General features: G+C 44.6%; 1 protein-coding gene across 2 annotated transcripts in view; it reads right to left on the minus strand.

The window, feature by feature from the left end:
- The window catches only part of c7h4orf54 (chromosome 7 C4orf54 homolog), a 64,895-nt gene that overhangs the window by 11,160 nt on the left and 37,437 nt on the right, over nt 1-16,298 (minus strand). Inside the window, exon 2 of one of the 2 annotated variants that reach the window (XM_039759811.1) lies at nt 387-2,314. The exons of the other annotated variant lie outside the window; for it this stretch is intronic. The gene's annotated coding sequence lies outside the window, so the exon portion shown is untranslated. Of the gene's footprint in view, nt 1-386; nt 2,315-16,298 lie in introns of those variants that run through there. 2 annotated transcript variants of the gene reach the window in all.

A 16,298-nucleotide genomic window follows, 5' to 3' on the forward strand; every position in this document is an offset into this window, starting at 1 on the left:
ATTTCAGAAACAGTCAATGATCATTAGGTGAGTGTTTTTGTGTCAGTGTAAGTGTGAAGCCTGCCATTGTTATTTGTTGCTATTTAATGAGAGTCAGTGAAGTTAACATTTTTAGAATTAAAACACTTTCTAGGCAGCTGTAGAAATTTGTGCCAGTTATTGTCTTTGTGACTGATGTTTGTAGATCTCCCAGTTTCTTTCTCTCAGAACTTGAAGTAGACCGAGTTGAAACTTCTTGACCTTTGGATTTTTTTTTTATCCTTCCATCCAAGCTGTTTAAGGCCACAATGGTGAGAGATTTCTTTCTCAAAAAGCAAACGACTACACCCAGGATACCCTAACTTTATTTTTCTCCCCGGCATTGTTTTCTTTTTTCTTTCATTGCCAGGATCCCTGGGGTCATAATATCCAGACACTAGCTGCCATTTTCTGAAAACCCCTTTGATAAACTGTGACTACCGTAGCTCTCTGACTGAGCTACTGATACGCCTGCCTACATCTTCTGCAGCTCCCTTTGCCTTCACTCAGGTATGCACCCTCCATTTTACCCATTCTGGTCCTTATCTGTACTACGATTGGAGTCCAGAGGGTTAAAGACAGGGAAAAGTGCAAGAATATGCATCCATCATGTCTGCATAACTCCATTTATCTCTTTCAGATGCTTATGGCGTCTTCGCCATACGAGCTCTCAGTTGCAGAAGCGGAGTGTAGTGAGGCGCATTCACACGTCACAGCGCAGGAGCAGGTGAGATTGGCTTGTGTCCTGAACATCAATCACTGACCCCAGGGAAGAAACTCATGGAAAAAAAAATAAAGTGTGTCGATATCTCTCGGGTCCTGCCAAACCTCGCATGAATTCACAAATGTCTCACCAAGCCTGACGTGCTGACCTATGGAGTGGATCAGGTGAGGGCGTCCGACAAGTGATGCTGTCTGCCCCAAACGACAAACAGGGAGATGCTGTTTGTAAATTTAAAAAGTCAAAACGCTTTCAGGTTCAATACATTTAGAAACTGACCGTGAGGGCCTGACAGATACAAAAGTAAACTTGTTGTGTACATTCTAGATGTTATTAGCTGTGTACTGCACGGCCTTTGCAGTAATACAAACTTGGCACACTTTGGTGATTCCCACGTCAAAAATAAAATAAAAGTCCCTCTCGTTCTTTATGAATATAAAGTGAATGGAGTGAAGGATTGTCACTCAGGTTGGACGGTGGCTGTCATCGGGGACTTTATACAGAAAACAAAGTGAGTGTTCAGCTTTGGTACTTCATGGCAGTGGACTAGGTGAGTATAAACGACAGTGTCCTTTGTCCCATCGTCTTACGTACAAAACTCCTCTTTTATTCTGTGAATTTTAGAAATATGTGCAATGGCGTGCTGTTCATTCCGGTCAAATATGACTCCAAGCTGTCTTATAAATACTGAATTCTTAAAGATTTAAATGAACTGAAAATAAAAGCAGAAAACAAAGTCGACGATGTTTACGGGATAACCCTGGTAAAGCGTAGCAAACAGTAAGGAGCCATGCTCTGTCCAGGTGGCGTCCTTTTCTAACCCAGTGAAGCTCCTGTCTGTGTATGTGTGTGACGGAGCAAATCAAATAAAATGTTGGGAAAAAGCGCTACTTCAATGTTCACACTTGCAAATGCACAACATTTCAAAAGAGACACTCGACATTCTAACTAACAATGAAAGTGAAAACAGGCCCAAAACCAGTGACTTCATTTAGACCCACGTTATGTTGTTCTAGTAAAAACGTTTGGCACAAAGCAAGTGGCCGTGCAGACTTGTGGACACGTGGATATTGACTTCACATCTTTCAGTTTTATCAATTCAGTTCACTTATATGGCACTGTCATGGCTCATAGACCACGGCCTGGGTGGGGGTCTCACGTGATTATTCTGTACACACTCTATATTTTAGATATTTCACTTCAAGAGGTCCTTCATGTTTTACTAAATCTGAGGTGAAGTTAAAACATCACACAGAGGTAAAGCTCTGCAAAGCGCGACTTTATGTAAGAAATCATTGTAGAAAACAGCTACGCTTTTTCCCCCATTACTCATTTGTTTCTTTTTCAACATTAACAAAGGGCAGGATGTTCAATGTAATCCGAAAAAATGTGTACAAGGATCAAAAGAGAGAATTAATGGTCAGTATGTGTGCAAATCCTGAAATGTAGGCATGCTGCGACAGACAGAGGACAAAAGAAACAAAAAAGGGAATCCAATCCATTGGATGTGCTGGAAGCTTTAGTGGCAGGTAGTCGTCTTCTTCAAGCTGGATAATCGTTCTTCATAACTTGCATCTGTAAAGAGACGAATGAAAACGAAAACTGATAAACAGATGTCATTTGTCATGGCTTAGAAGTCACCTTTGATAAAGCATCTGCAAAATCTGCAATAGTAATATTATTAACAAAAAAATAGACGAAGCAGACAGCAAGGCATATAATTGATGATGAAAAATACACTCGTCGACAATTAAGAAAATGCAAACATTAATTTAAGGGCAGTAAATAAAGAATTATCTGAAAGTATAGTTAACAAAAAAGTTAATAGATGTGTAAAAAATTAAAATTGATTCAATAATGTAATCAGACACTGACTAAATAGATAGATCCGAAAGGCACTATATAATAGATAGATAGCGTAGTTGGCAGGACTAGATAGATAGATAGATACGAAAGGCACTATATACTGGATGGATGGATAGATAGACATTATATGACTGCTCAACAGAGAGAAAAGTCAACATACAGGATACAGTATTTGGATGAAAAGCACTATATAGTTAGCAGACTGATTGACAGAAGGCATCGTATGATGATGGTCAGATATGAACGACGGACACTTTCTTGAAGTGCTGCTCATTAACAGCATCTGTCCGGTGTAACTGATTTCTGTCTTGAAGTGACGCAGAGTGCAGCTCAAGTTTATCATTCATATGATAAGAACACAGACACAGGTCACGGTTCAGGAACTTTTTTGCTTGGTGAAGCAAAACCAGCAGTTTTAAAAAGCAGAAAAAACAAACTGTGGAAAAGGACCTGTGGACATTCACTCAAAGACCAAACTAGAATGTACTTCTTATAAAACAATGCACCAAACTGACATTGTTGAGGATGTGTGGTGTGCTAAAGGGGTACTGTGTGCTATAGAGGAGGGAGAATTGAAAATCAATGTTTAACTCACTATTGAAAAACTGCATAAAAGGAAGTTATATGTAGCAAGTAATGTGTAATACAGTACAGTATATGTAATACTCTGTGAACAACACTGGGAATCTGGGCTTTGGTTTTATTTATTATGAACATAAATGAGGAAGGCACTGGGGAGGAGATGAGAAAATATGAAATAGTTATATGATAATTGTGTGTGGGGTTAATAGGGATGGCATATTTTTTATTTTTTTCTACTATTAATTTCTTTGTATACTGTTTAAAAAAAAAAGTTTATTACTTAAGGCAAATTTCATATTAAAGAAACACATCATGGCTAATGTCACCCACTTGGTAATTTATTATATGTCATGTGTCTTTGGTCCTTCTTGATGCCACGTGGCTGTGGACCCTAATGTTTGCATAACGACTCCCAAGTCTTGTTCATAAGCCTTTACTTTCTAATTGTTTGTCATAAATCTTAATGGTTTAATTCACAAGTACGGCTGAGCAACTCAGTGGTGCAGTAGTTAGAATGACTGTGACAGGAATGGGCCCTCCGGCCCAACAAGCCCACCAAACTCATTCACCCGATGAGTTCTCCTGAGTTCCCTAAGTTCTGCTCCCCACCACACTACCGGATAGTTTATTCCACATGTCTGCGGTTCTTTGCAGGATAAAAACGGTCCAACACTGGCATGTTCTTGTTGAAGACCTTCTTTTATATCAACCCCTGGACTGATCGCTGTATGAATTCACTTCCCGATTGTGAGCTCTCTGATCAGGTCTGCTCTTCGTCTCGGTTTTCTCTCCCCATAGCTCAGGTCTCTTAGTCCTCTCATCAGACAGTTTGCTCTCCTCTGGACTGTAACTCGGCGGAATTCACGAGAGTTGAAGAAGCTTAAAGGGGGTTGGTAAAGAGCCAAGGTCTTTAATGAAGAGGAGAACATCACTCTATTGTGTCTTCTGATACCAACTATTAAGTATTCAAGAGTCTGCGTTCATTTTAATGGAAGAAAAGACGGGTCTTGTTCAGAAAGCGGACGCCTTCCCCTCGCCCAAACACTAACCTTAAGGTCAGTAAAATAAAATGGGTCCCTGATGTTAAGTCACTACTGTATTTTAGGGCTAAAATGATAAAGGAAATGTGAAACCTACTGATATACCTAATGTTAAGTATTGTGAAACAACCGAGTGGCGTCCGCTTTCTGAACAAGTGCCGGAAAGACGATGTCAGTTTGAAACTCAGAAATTCCTCACTTGTCCATTGAAGTGAATGCTGATTGTGTTCTCAATTACAGGAATTCATTTTCCAAGGGGTTTTCAGGAACACACTGTGCTTGTAAAGAAGGGGAAGACTATAACAATTAATTAGAGAGCCGTAAAACGTAACAACTTTAACTGAGGACCAGCCCGTTCAGCCCCACAGCGCTCATTGTTTCCTGTTTGCCTAAAGTTTCCCAAGTGTCACCAAATCGAGGTCTGAATGTCTCTACTACACTCTTTGGTAAGTTGCTCCACGTATCAGTAATCCTCATACCTTTCTACTGTTTGTGTGACGTTTTGGTGGCGCAGTGGGTAGTGCTGCTGCCTCGCAGTTAGGAGACCAGTCTGGGTTCGCTTCCCGGGTCTTCCCTGTGTGGAGTTTGCATGTTCTCCCCGTGTCTGCGTGGGTTTCCTCCCACAGTCCAAAGACATGCAGGTCAGGTGGATTGGCAATTCTAAATTGGCCCTAGTGTGTGTGTGTGTTTGTGTGTGTCCTGCGGTGGGTTGGCACCCTGTCCAGGATTGGTTCCTGCCTTGTGCCCTGTGTTGGCTGGGATTGGCTCCAGCAGACCCCTGATTCAGCGGGTTGGAAAATGGATGGATGGATGTGTGACGTTTGCTCTTAGCAGACTTGTGTGTGTGTGTGCCATCCACTTTACTTACTCCTTCCATCATCATGTATCACAGGCTTAATAGACGGACGTCCTTGAGTCCTCAGGCCCCGAATCAATTAGTCACTCTCCAGCATTTGATGTTCTTTTTGAAAACCAAAGTGTATTTATTTGTCTCCTCTGACGACCAAAGGGGTATCGTTTGTCAGATATGGCCTCTCAAGTACATTTACAAGTTGGGTACAGCCTGCCCTTGGCCTCCATTGTACCCAGGATTGGCACGTGTGTTGTTGTCTCGTCTGAATATGTGACTGTGTCTACCAACCCTAAACATTGAGGTGGGGATGACAGACCTGTAGACTGGCACACAAGGAGGCTCAAAGTAGTAGTAGTCGTGGTAGTGTGTCACTCAAAGGAAGTGTAAGTACCGGACATGGAGGGATTTGGAGCTTAGTAGCAGACCTGTTTTAGATTTCTTTTTGATTATCGTATGTACTCGCGTATAAATCGGGTCTTGAAGCCTGAAAAATCGATCATGAAATCAGACCACGACTTATACGCCTGTTCAAAAATGCAACACTTAAATTTCTTTTTTAACATCTTCTTGTGGGCGGCATGGTGGTGCAGTGGGTATTGCTGCTGCCTCGCAGTTAGGAGACCCGGGTTTGCTTCCCAGGTCCACCCTATGTGGAGTTTGCATGTTCTCCCCATGTCTGTGTGGGTTTCCACAGGATACGACCAGAGTGGAGAAGATGAGATTATTGATGTGGACTGGCAGAAAGCATTTGATAAGGTACTCCTTGAGAGGGTGGGCATCAAACTAAAAGTGGCAGTTCAGGGTGATACGTTTAGATGGGTTCAGAATTGGCTTGGACACAGGAAGGAGAGGGTGATGGTGTGAGCAACTTCATCAGAACTGGCCGATGTTATGAGTGGTGACCAGTAGGGGACAGTGCTGGGGCCACTGCTATTTTTAATACTATATATAAATGATTTAGATAGTGGCACAGTGGGTAGCGCTGCAGCCTCGCAGTAAGGAGACCTGGGGTTCGCTTCTCGGGTCCTCCCTGCGTGGAGTTTGCATGTTCTCCCCATGTCTGCGTGGGTTTCCTCCCACAGTCCAAAGACATGCAGGTTAGGTGGATTGGCGATTCTAAATAGTCTCTGTGTGTGCTTGGTGTGTGGGTGTGTGTGTTTGTGCCCAGTGGTAGGCTGGCACCCTGCCCTGGGTTTGTTTCCTGCCTTGCACCCTGTGCTGGCTGGGATTAGCTCCAGCAGACCCCCGTGACCCTGTAGTTAGGGTTGGATAATGGATGGATGGACATCTTCTTGACTTCTCCGATCTCGCTCATCAGTTTCTCAGACTCATTGAATTTTGTTGCAGCAGCGCAGTTACCCATTTCTTTTGCCACTTCAACGACGTTTAATTTAAAGCCGGCTTCATATTGTCTTCTGATCGAACTCTCCATCGTAGATAAGGGATGCTCTTACGATAAAGGTGTGTGAGGGAGTGAGATACAAAAAACACAAAACAGTGCAAACATCACTTCAGAACAGTGCAGGTATTACCGAGTGGTCACGTGGGCACAATAGAGAGAGAGGGAGCGGCTAGGAGCGCACGTTGATACAGGGCATTACCACACCCACCTAGAAAAATAAGGCCATATGCTCTCTCAGGTGGGCAGGCGTTAGCATAGCAGAATCTCTCGGACCAATGGCGGGAGTTTTCCACAATCGACTTACTTATACCACCGACATTATAAAATACCAGAAATTATACGTTAAAAATCAACTCCTGGCTTATCCGCGAGAGAACTTATCCACGAGTATTTACGGTATTCTTTTTCAAACTCTTTAATAAATTCTTTACATTTAAGGAACTTGCCTTGTTTTTCACTTTGGGGGTTGTTTGAAGGTTTTTCCCTCTCGCCATTAAAGTTTGAAACTTTCCACGTTTGAGCCCTGTTTTGGGCCTGTATAGGCCTTCAAGCCTGCCTGCTGAGTTTTGAGGTCAGGCTGCCTGGAGCGAGGCCTGTTTCTAAAGCTGACTACTTCAGTCCTGGTCATGTTTTTTTTTTTCATTTATTTCGAGGCTGTTTGTCCCTTTTTGCTATTTTTACGTTGCTGCACCATAACATCTGTGAGCAAAGACTGAAGGAGATGAACCTTTACAGCTTCAGTGAACTGAGATCACGAGGTGACATGATTCAGTTGTTCATACTAGTACACTGCATCCTGGCTCTTACTTTAAAGTTAATTCTTCTCTAAGAACACAGAGAGAGAGAGAGTTGGAAATTTCACACAAACATTACAAAGTTTTCCTTCGCACAGACGTAAGTAGAGTACAACACAAATATCACAAGTAGAGGGAATTGTTGCCATGCTGTGGAGAGCGTGACAAATAAGTAGGTGTGACGATATGGCGCACGTGCTGTGACATGCTGTAGGTGGGTAAGTGACGCTTTTAGATAAACTAACTATTTGGCATTTTGAAGTCCTAAAACTGTGCAAGAACGTAGCACACTAACACAGAGATTTAAATGTCGCTTTGTTCAGATGTTGCCTGCCGCCGCGCAGACCTCACTTTGAATGCCACTGCACTAGCGTATCACATATCGGGTCTGTCAGCCTTTCCTAGAAGTGTAATAAAGCCACACTTGACAATTCATGGCCACTCGCGCTGCCAGGACTCAGCTGAGCTTGGGGGATTGCAGGCCTTAACAGAGCCTGTGTGTCTGTGGCAGATTTTAAGGAAAGAATGGTGGAGTGCATCTGTTATTGTCATTAAAGTATTCAAAATTCTGTAGGGAAAAGCCACGTGTCCTCTCTGAGTCCATGAGGGTTTTCTCCGGAGTGTCACCCTTACTGCAACACAATCTGTGGGGGACTCGTCATTGTCCTTCTAGGAGCCGGACAGTGACTGAAGCTCAACACTCCAGGGCCCCACAATCGGTTTGGCTGAATGGATGAAATGACGACTGCAGTGGTGGCCCAAATGAAACCCGTTGGTAAATCCCTGGCAGCAGAGACCTAGAGGTACGGCTGAAAGGAGCTTTAACTCTTTGAGGGCTGAATGTTTTGTCCATAAAACTCAGTTTTCTGAAAAGCACCCAATGCACTGGTTTCACACACAAATTAACATAAAACATCTGTTGCTATGTGCTGTGGTTGCTGTTGGCACCTGTTTGGCATCTCTGGCAGCAGTGGCTACCTCTCTGTCTTTGCACAGCAGGCGGGTGACGATGGCAGTCGCAGTGTGGTCCTCCTAGGCGAACGCTGCTGTAGGCGTATCCGCTACACGAACGTGTCCAGCACCACAATTACCTGGGGGCCGATAGGATGATGCTGGTACCTCACTTTTGTTTTCCATCTCCAGATCACTTACATCAAACTCAGAGCAATAATACATGAAACGTCCATGGAGTATTTTGTGTTAGTCTTGCTAGATGTCGCTGCCATTTTCGAGGCAGTTTGCTCTTCACTGCTCTTGCACGTGCAGGGAGTTGAGGTCAAATCGACAAGGCTACGTAACTTTCTTTCAAGCAAAGAGAGTCGAAGTAAAACATAAGGGTGAGTTTTGTCGCAGTTTACAGCCGATTATCGTCCTCTACCCCTGAATTTCGACAAAAGTCAAGATCAGCCCTGAAAGAGTTAAAAATCTCAATACTAGAAACATGAGGCAAATCCCAACTGGTAAGCCATACTGGACCCTCTGACTCGTTACACGTTTTTCATAGTCATCTTCATTCCGCCCCAGACAGACAACAAGCAAAACAGCAATGTCTGCAGTCAGTCTTTGTCAGGTTGGTGGAATAAGCACCACACCACATTCCTGCGGAGACGTCATCGACCCCACCATCCTCTGCATACACTCACCGGCCACTTTATTAGTTACACCTGTTCAACGACTTGTTGACGTGATGATCTAATCAGCCAATCGCATGGCAGCAACTCAGTGCATTTTGGCAGGTAGACGTCGTCAACATGACCTGCTTAAGTTCAAACTGAGCATCAGCATGGAGAAGAAAGGTGACTGAAGTGACTCTGAACGTGGCACGGTTGTTGGTGTCAGCCAGGCTGGTCTGAGTGTTTCAGAAACTGCTGGGATTTTCACACAAAATCACCTTTAGGGTTTACAGAAAAATATCCTCCAAGTGAAAGTGACTTGTTGATGCCAAAGATCAGAGAAGAATGGCCAGACTGGTCTGAGCTGATAGGAAGACAACAGGAACTCAAATAAGCACTTGTGACATCTGAGAAGAGCATCTCTGAATGCACACCACGTCAAGCCTTGAAGCAGATGGGCTACAGCAGCAGGAGACCACGCCGGGTGCCACCCCTGCCAGCTAAGAACAGGCACCTGAGGTTACACCTTGCACGGCTCACCAAAATTAGACAACAAAAGACAGGGAAATTATCGCCTGGTCTGATGAGTCTCAAATTCTGCTGCGACATTTGGATGGTAGGCTCAGAATTTGGCATCAGCAACATGAAAGCATGGATCCATCCTGCCTTGTATCAATGGTTCAGGCTGGTGATGGTGTCGTAATGCTGTGGGGGGTATTTTCTTGGCACACTTTGGGCCTCTTGGTACCAACTGAGCATCACTTAAAGTCCATAGCATGCCCGACTATGATGCGTATTTCCAGCTGGATAACGCGTCTTGTCGCAAAGCTCAGCTCATCGCCAACTGGTGTCTTAAACATGACAAGGAGTTCACTGTACACAGATGTCCTCCACAGTCAGCAGATCTCAATCCAGCAGAGCACCTTTGGGATGTGGTGGACTGGGAGATTCACAGCCGACAAACCTGCAGCAACTGTGTGATGGTATCATGTCAATGTGGAGCAGACTCCATTAGCAGTGTTTCCAGCACCTTGGTGAATCGATGCCATGAAGAATTGCAGCAGTTCTGGAGGTGTACCTAATAAAGTGGCCGGTGAGTGTGTATCGTGAGTGGCATACAATGCCCTCCTTTTTAATGGGTTTGTGTCTTTTTGTGGTCGTGGCAGCTGTTCAGATGAGTCATGAAATTTAAACGTTTCACTGAATCTGACAACACGCGTGACTTGACGCTGTGAGGACACACAACACATTCAAACATCAGAACACTCTGGACGAGAACAGGCCATTCAGCCCAGCAAAGCGCGCCAGTCCTGTCCACTTATTAACATCAAGTCGAGTTCTGAAAGTCCTTAACGTCTTACTGTCTACCACACTACTTGGTCGCTTATTCCAAGTGTCTGTCGTTCTTTGTGTAAAGAAAAACTTCCTAATGTTTGTGTGAAATTTACCCTTCACAAGTTTCCAGCTGTGTCCCCGTGTTCTTGATGAACTCATTTGAAAATGCAAGTCTGATGCACTGGACTGATAACCTTCATCATTTGAAACACTTCAGTCAGGTTTCCTCTTCATCATCTTTATCCTAAACTGTAAAGGCTCAGCTCTTTTAATCTTCCCTTCTAACTCATCCACCGTAGCCCCCCGTAATCAGCCTCGTCGCTCTTCTCTGGACCTTTTCTTGTGCTGTGATGTCCTTTTTGTAGCCTGGAGACCCAATCTGCCCACCATACTCCAGATGAGGCCTCACCAGTCTGTTATAAAGCCTGAGCAGACCCTCCTGTGACTTGTACTCCACACATCAAGGCGCTATATAACCTGACACTCTGTTAGCCTTCTTCATGGCTTCTGAACACTGTCTGGATGTCGATAGCGTAGAGTCCACGACGACTCCTAACTCCTCCTCATAAGGTGGTCTCTCGAATTTCAGACCCCCCATTGTGTATTCACACCTCACATTTTAACTTCCTATGTGTAATTCTTTACATTTCCTGACATTATATTTCATCTGCCCAAGCCTGTCTGCTGTCCAAGTCCTTCTGTGATGATATAACGGATTCCACATTATCTGCCAGTCCACTTATCTTGGTATATCACCTGCAAACTTCACCAGCTTGTTCCTTATATTCCTATCTAAATCCATCCATTATCCAACCTGCCATATCCTAACTACAGGGTCACAGGGGTCTGCTGGAGCCAATCTCAGCCAGCACAGGGCGCAAGGCAGGAACAATCCCTGGGCAGTACGCCAGCCCACCGCAGGGCATCATATTCATTTTAAATACTGTAAATACCCGTATATAGGACGCATTTTTTTTCTTAAGAAGTAGGCTTAAAAACCCAGGTGCCTTTTATACATGGATACTTTTATTACAAAAATGATAAATCTATATATATAATTTACTAAGTCCATGGCAAGCAAGACGCATGCAAGACAGAGCCCCGCCCGGCAAGTCTAACCCTCCTCCCGAGTCCACCCTCACTCTCGAGGCACGCAGCACCTCACCAAACTCCGCCACAGTCGCTTTCGTCTGCCCGCAGTTCACATGCACCTCTGAGCCAAAGAGTGTTCTTTTCGGTTCCGGCTGCTTTTCTATATATAATCCACCAAGTCGCCCGACCATGGGATACGCACGCATGCAAGACACAGCCCCGCCCGCCAACTCTAACCCTCCTCCCCGAGGCACGCGCACTGCCGCCCCCAGCTCTCTCATTGGACTTTATGATCGTGTGCGCGTGTGTCTGTGCCTCTCCTTCGCCTTCGATGGCTGTGTGATGGGCACAGAGACGAGTGGTATGAATCAATTTGAATTTCAAGGTTTTCAGCGACAGTCGGTTAGCAGTGCTGCAATTGTAGCTACCGGGGTATGCCTCTGTCCGCGCGCGATTAGCCGTCGCCCCCCGCACTGGCATTTCACACCATTTCAAATTAAAGTATTGTTCAGGTGTAGCGTCGCTAATTCTGTATCGATTTTGGAGACTGACACGGCGTTTGAAAGCTCATTTTACAATACATCCACCTGTATGCCTTATTGTAACATTTGGAAATTGTTTTATTTTGAATTTTCATGTCACTGATACGTCGTTTTTGCTGTCTAGTATGTTTCTCGCTCTTTGTTGTTGTTCAGAGGGACTCCAGCCTAACACAAACGCATGGATACAATCACTGGCGCTGGTGGCAGCAGCTTTTAATTACTGTAGTAACTCCAAATCAGGATGTGTCCTATAAACAGGTACGCAGGTTTTTCCATGGTTTTTAGGGTCATACATCCACTGCGTTCTATACATGGTATCGTCCTATATGTGGGTCAATACGGTAATAGACATGCAGACCTCCATTCCTCATGTAACAGTGGCTCAAGTATCCCGTTTTGCCAGGACCGTGTCCAGCTTCACACTCATTCCACTGGTGACGTAGCTTTCCAAAGTAGTACTTGTATGTTGGCATGAATGTTCTCTTCTTCTCGTTCTTGCATTCTGTATCTTTCGTGATGTGCCTGACATCAGATGTCACAGATGTCGCTGCTCTCCTTTATCTTTCTGCCAGGTCACCTGTTTGAACCGTTTGCCCACCACTTTGCTGTCACTTTGCCGTCACTTTGATATTTTTGCGACGCCAGTGCATATCGGGTCATAAGTTTTCAGTCAAGATCAAGATGAAGGTTCACAGATAATGTCAAAGAAATGTAAAAACAACAAACTGACACCAAAATCAAAATCTCCACAATCAAAACCCGCACAGACAGAGAAAACACTAAGAACACAGAAAAATCAACTCTGAAGCACCGCCATTACTCGTTATTACTAACTAGCTGTCTCTGCAGCGCCATCCGTGTAGTGGTGAAACACGACAAACTAAAAATCAAGAAAATCATTTTAAAAAATGTACGTTTTTGTATTGAGAAGAATTTCTATTGATAGCTTTGGTTTCCGAGGGCTTCTTGATATCCAATATTTTTGATTTTGCTATCAGGGGCGAGACTGTGGCTCTGGATCTCTTTGGCAAAAATGTAAATGTAGTGGGCAGGGGACCTCTGGCTGAGCGGGAGGCGGATACACTCTGACGTCAGACGTTGGCACTGGCTCTGATGGTGAGCCTGATAGTGTTGAGCCCCGCGTGGTGAGAAGAGCATGTGGGCTTGACATCTCTGATAAGCAGCAGCTACGGAGCGTTACTCCTTAACAATCTCTAGATGATGATGTCTGCTGAACAAACAGGTGAGGTGGAGGTGAGGTGCGCTCCAACATGTGGCGACAGGTAGAGCGACTCGAACAGAGGCCGGCATGTGACTGAGGAGGCCCCGCCCCACTCCCTACTCCTGCAGTCCCGCCTCCCCCTCCCCCTCGGCCCACAGCCTCTAAATAAATCGGTGCCACCACTGAACTATAATACTGAGCACAAAGTCGCAAAGTCAACCGAAATGTTCTAGCAAATTGTAGAAAAAAAACCCGATCTAAATCCGTGAATAGTTAAAAGAGGACAGACGTTGGATTTTATATACAGAGAGATAATGACAAAGGCAACCAGCTTTTGTTTGCTACCATGGATGCTTAACAGTTTTGGTGTAAAACAACAGCAAATCAGAGATCTCGGGTTCAAGAGTGAACAGAATCAGGAGGAGAACAAAACGTACAGGGTGCTGGAGATGACTTTCCGAATCTCTTTGTGGTATCAAAAAGCTGAGCAAATCTGTCTTATTAATAACAATACAAGCTAGCGATTCAAAATCATGGAAGTGATGTGCAAAAACTGACCTGCATCGTGGGCCTGAAATTAGTGCAGCGATACGTGACACTCGAATGTCAGGCTCAAATAAACTGGAATTGTGACGCCCAGTCTGACAGTCCCAAGTCATCGTCTGCTGTTGATGTCACAAATCGTACGGTCACCAGTCTATAAGAGGCTCACTAAGCTGTGTTATCACTGGACCTGTCCAGGGCTGTAGATCTTTAAATGCCAGAAGTGAGCACCCGAGTCTGCTTTATTATACTTACGTTGGTCTACACTGTTGGAATTTCTTTTTTTTTTGTCTAATGACTTATTTGCCACGGGTGGCGCAGTGGGTAGTGCTGCTGCCTTGCAGTTAGGAGACCCTTAAGGGTTCGCTTCCTGTGGAGTTGGCATGTTCTCCCCGTGTCTGCGTGGGTTTCCTCCCACAGTCCAAAGACATGCAGGTCAGGTGCACTGGCCATCCTAAATTGTCCCTAGTGTGTGTGTGTGTGTGTGTGTGTGCCCTGCGGCGGACTGGCGCCCTGCCCGGGGTTTGTTTCCTGCCTTGCACCCTGTACTGGCTGGGATTGGCTCCAGCAGACCCCATGACACTGTAGTTAGGATATAGCAGGTTGGATAATGGAGGGATGGATGGACTTATTTGCCTTTGTCACCAGCCTTCTTAGATGTGACCCCCTGGCTGAGCCTTCTGCACTCCTCAGCCTCTAAAAGCACCAATAAGGCGTACGTGTCCTGTGTAGAGAGATGCCTGTCAATTACGTGACTTGGGTTCAATTTAAAAACACAAAATCGACACCTCGGGTCACGTGTGTGTGTGAGCGTGAGTTCATTGTCATTGATATTCGTCTATCAGACCATTTTCTTCTACTTTTTAATATAACAATAATGATAGAAAACACTCATGAGAAGCACGTTGTTAAAAAACGCTTCTTTGACTCGGCAGCAGCTTTAAAAGTTACAAACATTCTAAACAATCAGTCCGTTTATAGTGCCAACTACAATAGCGAGGATAATAAATAGTAAGGTGGAAAGATTTAATACTAAAGTGAGAGCTGCTGCTGACAGAGTCACACCTGAAATGACAATAAAAAATCTGCTAGCATTGTTACACCATAGAAGACCCAAAGAGTGTCTGATTTAAAGAGAACATGCCGGAGAACTGAAGACTAAACTAACTATCACTATGAGATATTAAAAGTTAAAGTAACAGAATACGACAACACAGTCCGTCTTGAGAGGCGCTGCCATTAATAATCTAAGATCATAAATAACAATGCAGGTAAGCTCAGAGTCTTATTCTCGACGACTGATCGTCTGCTAAACCAGGTGACTCAAAGGAATGCCTTCCAGTAAAACCTGTGAGGCTGTCGCTGTATTCTTCAGTCCAACAATGAATGATATTAGACACAACAGAATATATTCCTCCAACACAACACTAAACCCCAGCATTCTGTTATAAACAAATTCAACTCTTTCACCAGGATAGATTTACCTGATTTATATCAAATAATCTCTCAATTAAAACCCTCCACCTGCGTTCTTGACCCGATACCAACAAATTATTTCAAAGAAGTATCGGGCGTGCTAATTGATAATATTCTGGACATAGTAAAGTTGTCATTAGATACGGGGGTCCTCCCAGACTGTCTTAAGACCACTGTAGTTAAACACCTACTTCTTTCTTCTTCTTTGGTACCTAGCTGGCGTTTGGTCTGCACCTGGTCCTAAGCCCGTACGCTGCTGTGGGTGCCAATGGTTGTCGGCGTTTCCATGCAAGGCGATCCATGGCGGCTGTTCTGGCCTCGTCAAGGTTGAGTCGACGGTTTCTGATGTCGTCTTCGACCTGCGTGAGCCACGTTTTCTTTGGTGCCGTTCTTTGGATTCTCCACTGGGTGGGTCGATCGCACCAGAGGACTTTGTGTGGTAACCGGCTGCAGATGTGGCCAAACCACTGTAGTCATCGTTGTTGGATTTGCTCCTCGATTGTTGGCTGTTGATCACACCGGCGATGGATTTCCTCATTTCGTATGCGGTCTCAGAGTGAGATTCGTAGGATTTGTCGCAGGCATTGCATTTGGAAGACCTCAAGTTTGTTGAGATCTTGCTTGAGCAGTGTCCACATCTCGGATCCATAGAGGAGAATTGGCAGAATCAGAGTTCTGAAGAGTCGAATTTTGGTCTTGTTGGAAATATTGGTTTGCTTCCACAGGCACCACTTTAGGGAAGCAAATGCCGCGGTTACTTGACCGATTCGACTGTGGACCTCTACTGTGGACGCCACTTTCTTCTCCTGGACCAGCGACCCAAGGTATTTAAATTCTTGGACCTGCTCGATCTGCACACCATCGAGTTGCACGTTGGTCTGCAATCCGTCTGTTGTCAGCACTTTCGTCTTGTCTGTGTTTATTTTCAATCCATATGGCCGGGCGATGTTGTAGAGAACGTCCGTGGCCTCCACGTCGTCACCGGCCAGGATGCCACTGTCATCTGCGAACATGAGATCAGTCAGAAAGCCATCCTCACCATACTGGATTCCTTGCCTGCCTTCGAAGACCTTTCTCATGATGGCGTTGACTACTTAAGAAACATAATCTTGACCCCTCGGCTTTTGAAAATCTTAGCCCCATCTCTAACCTGCCTTTCTTAAGTAAAGTTCTAGAGAAGGCAGCCATTATGCAGTTAA

Source organism: Polypterus senegalus, chromosome 7 (assembly GCF_016835505.1).
Source record: "Polypterus senegalus isolate Bchr_013 chromosome 7, ASM1683550v1, whole genome shotgun sequence".
Taxonomy (NCBI): domain Eukaryota; kingdom Metazoa; phylum Chordata; class Cladistia; order Polypteriformes; family Polypteridae; genus Polypterus; species Polypterus senegalus.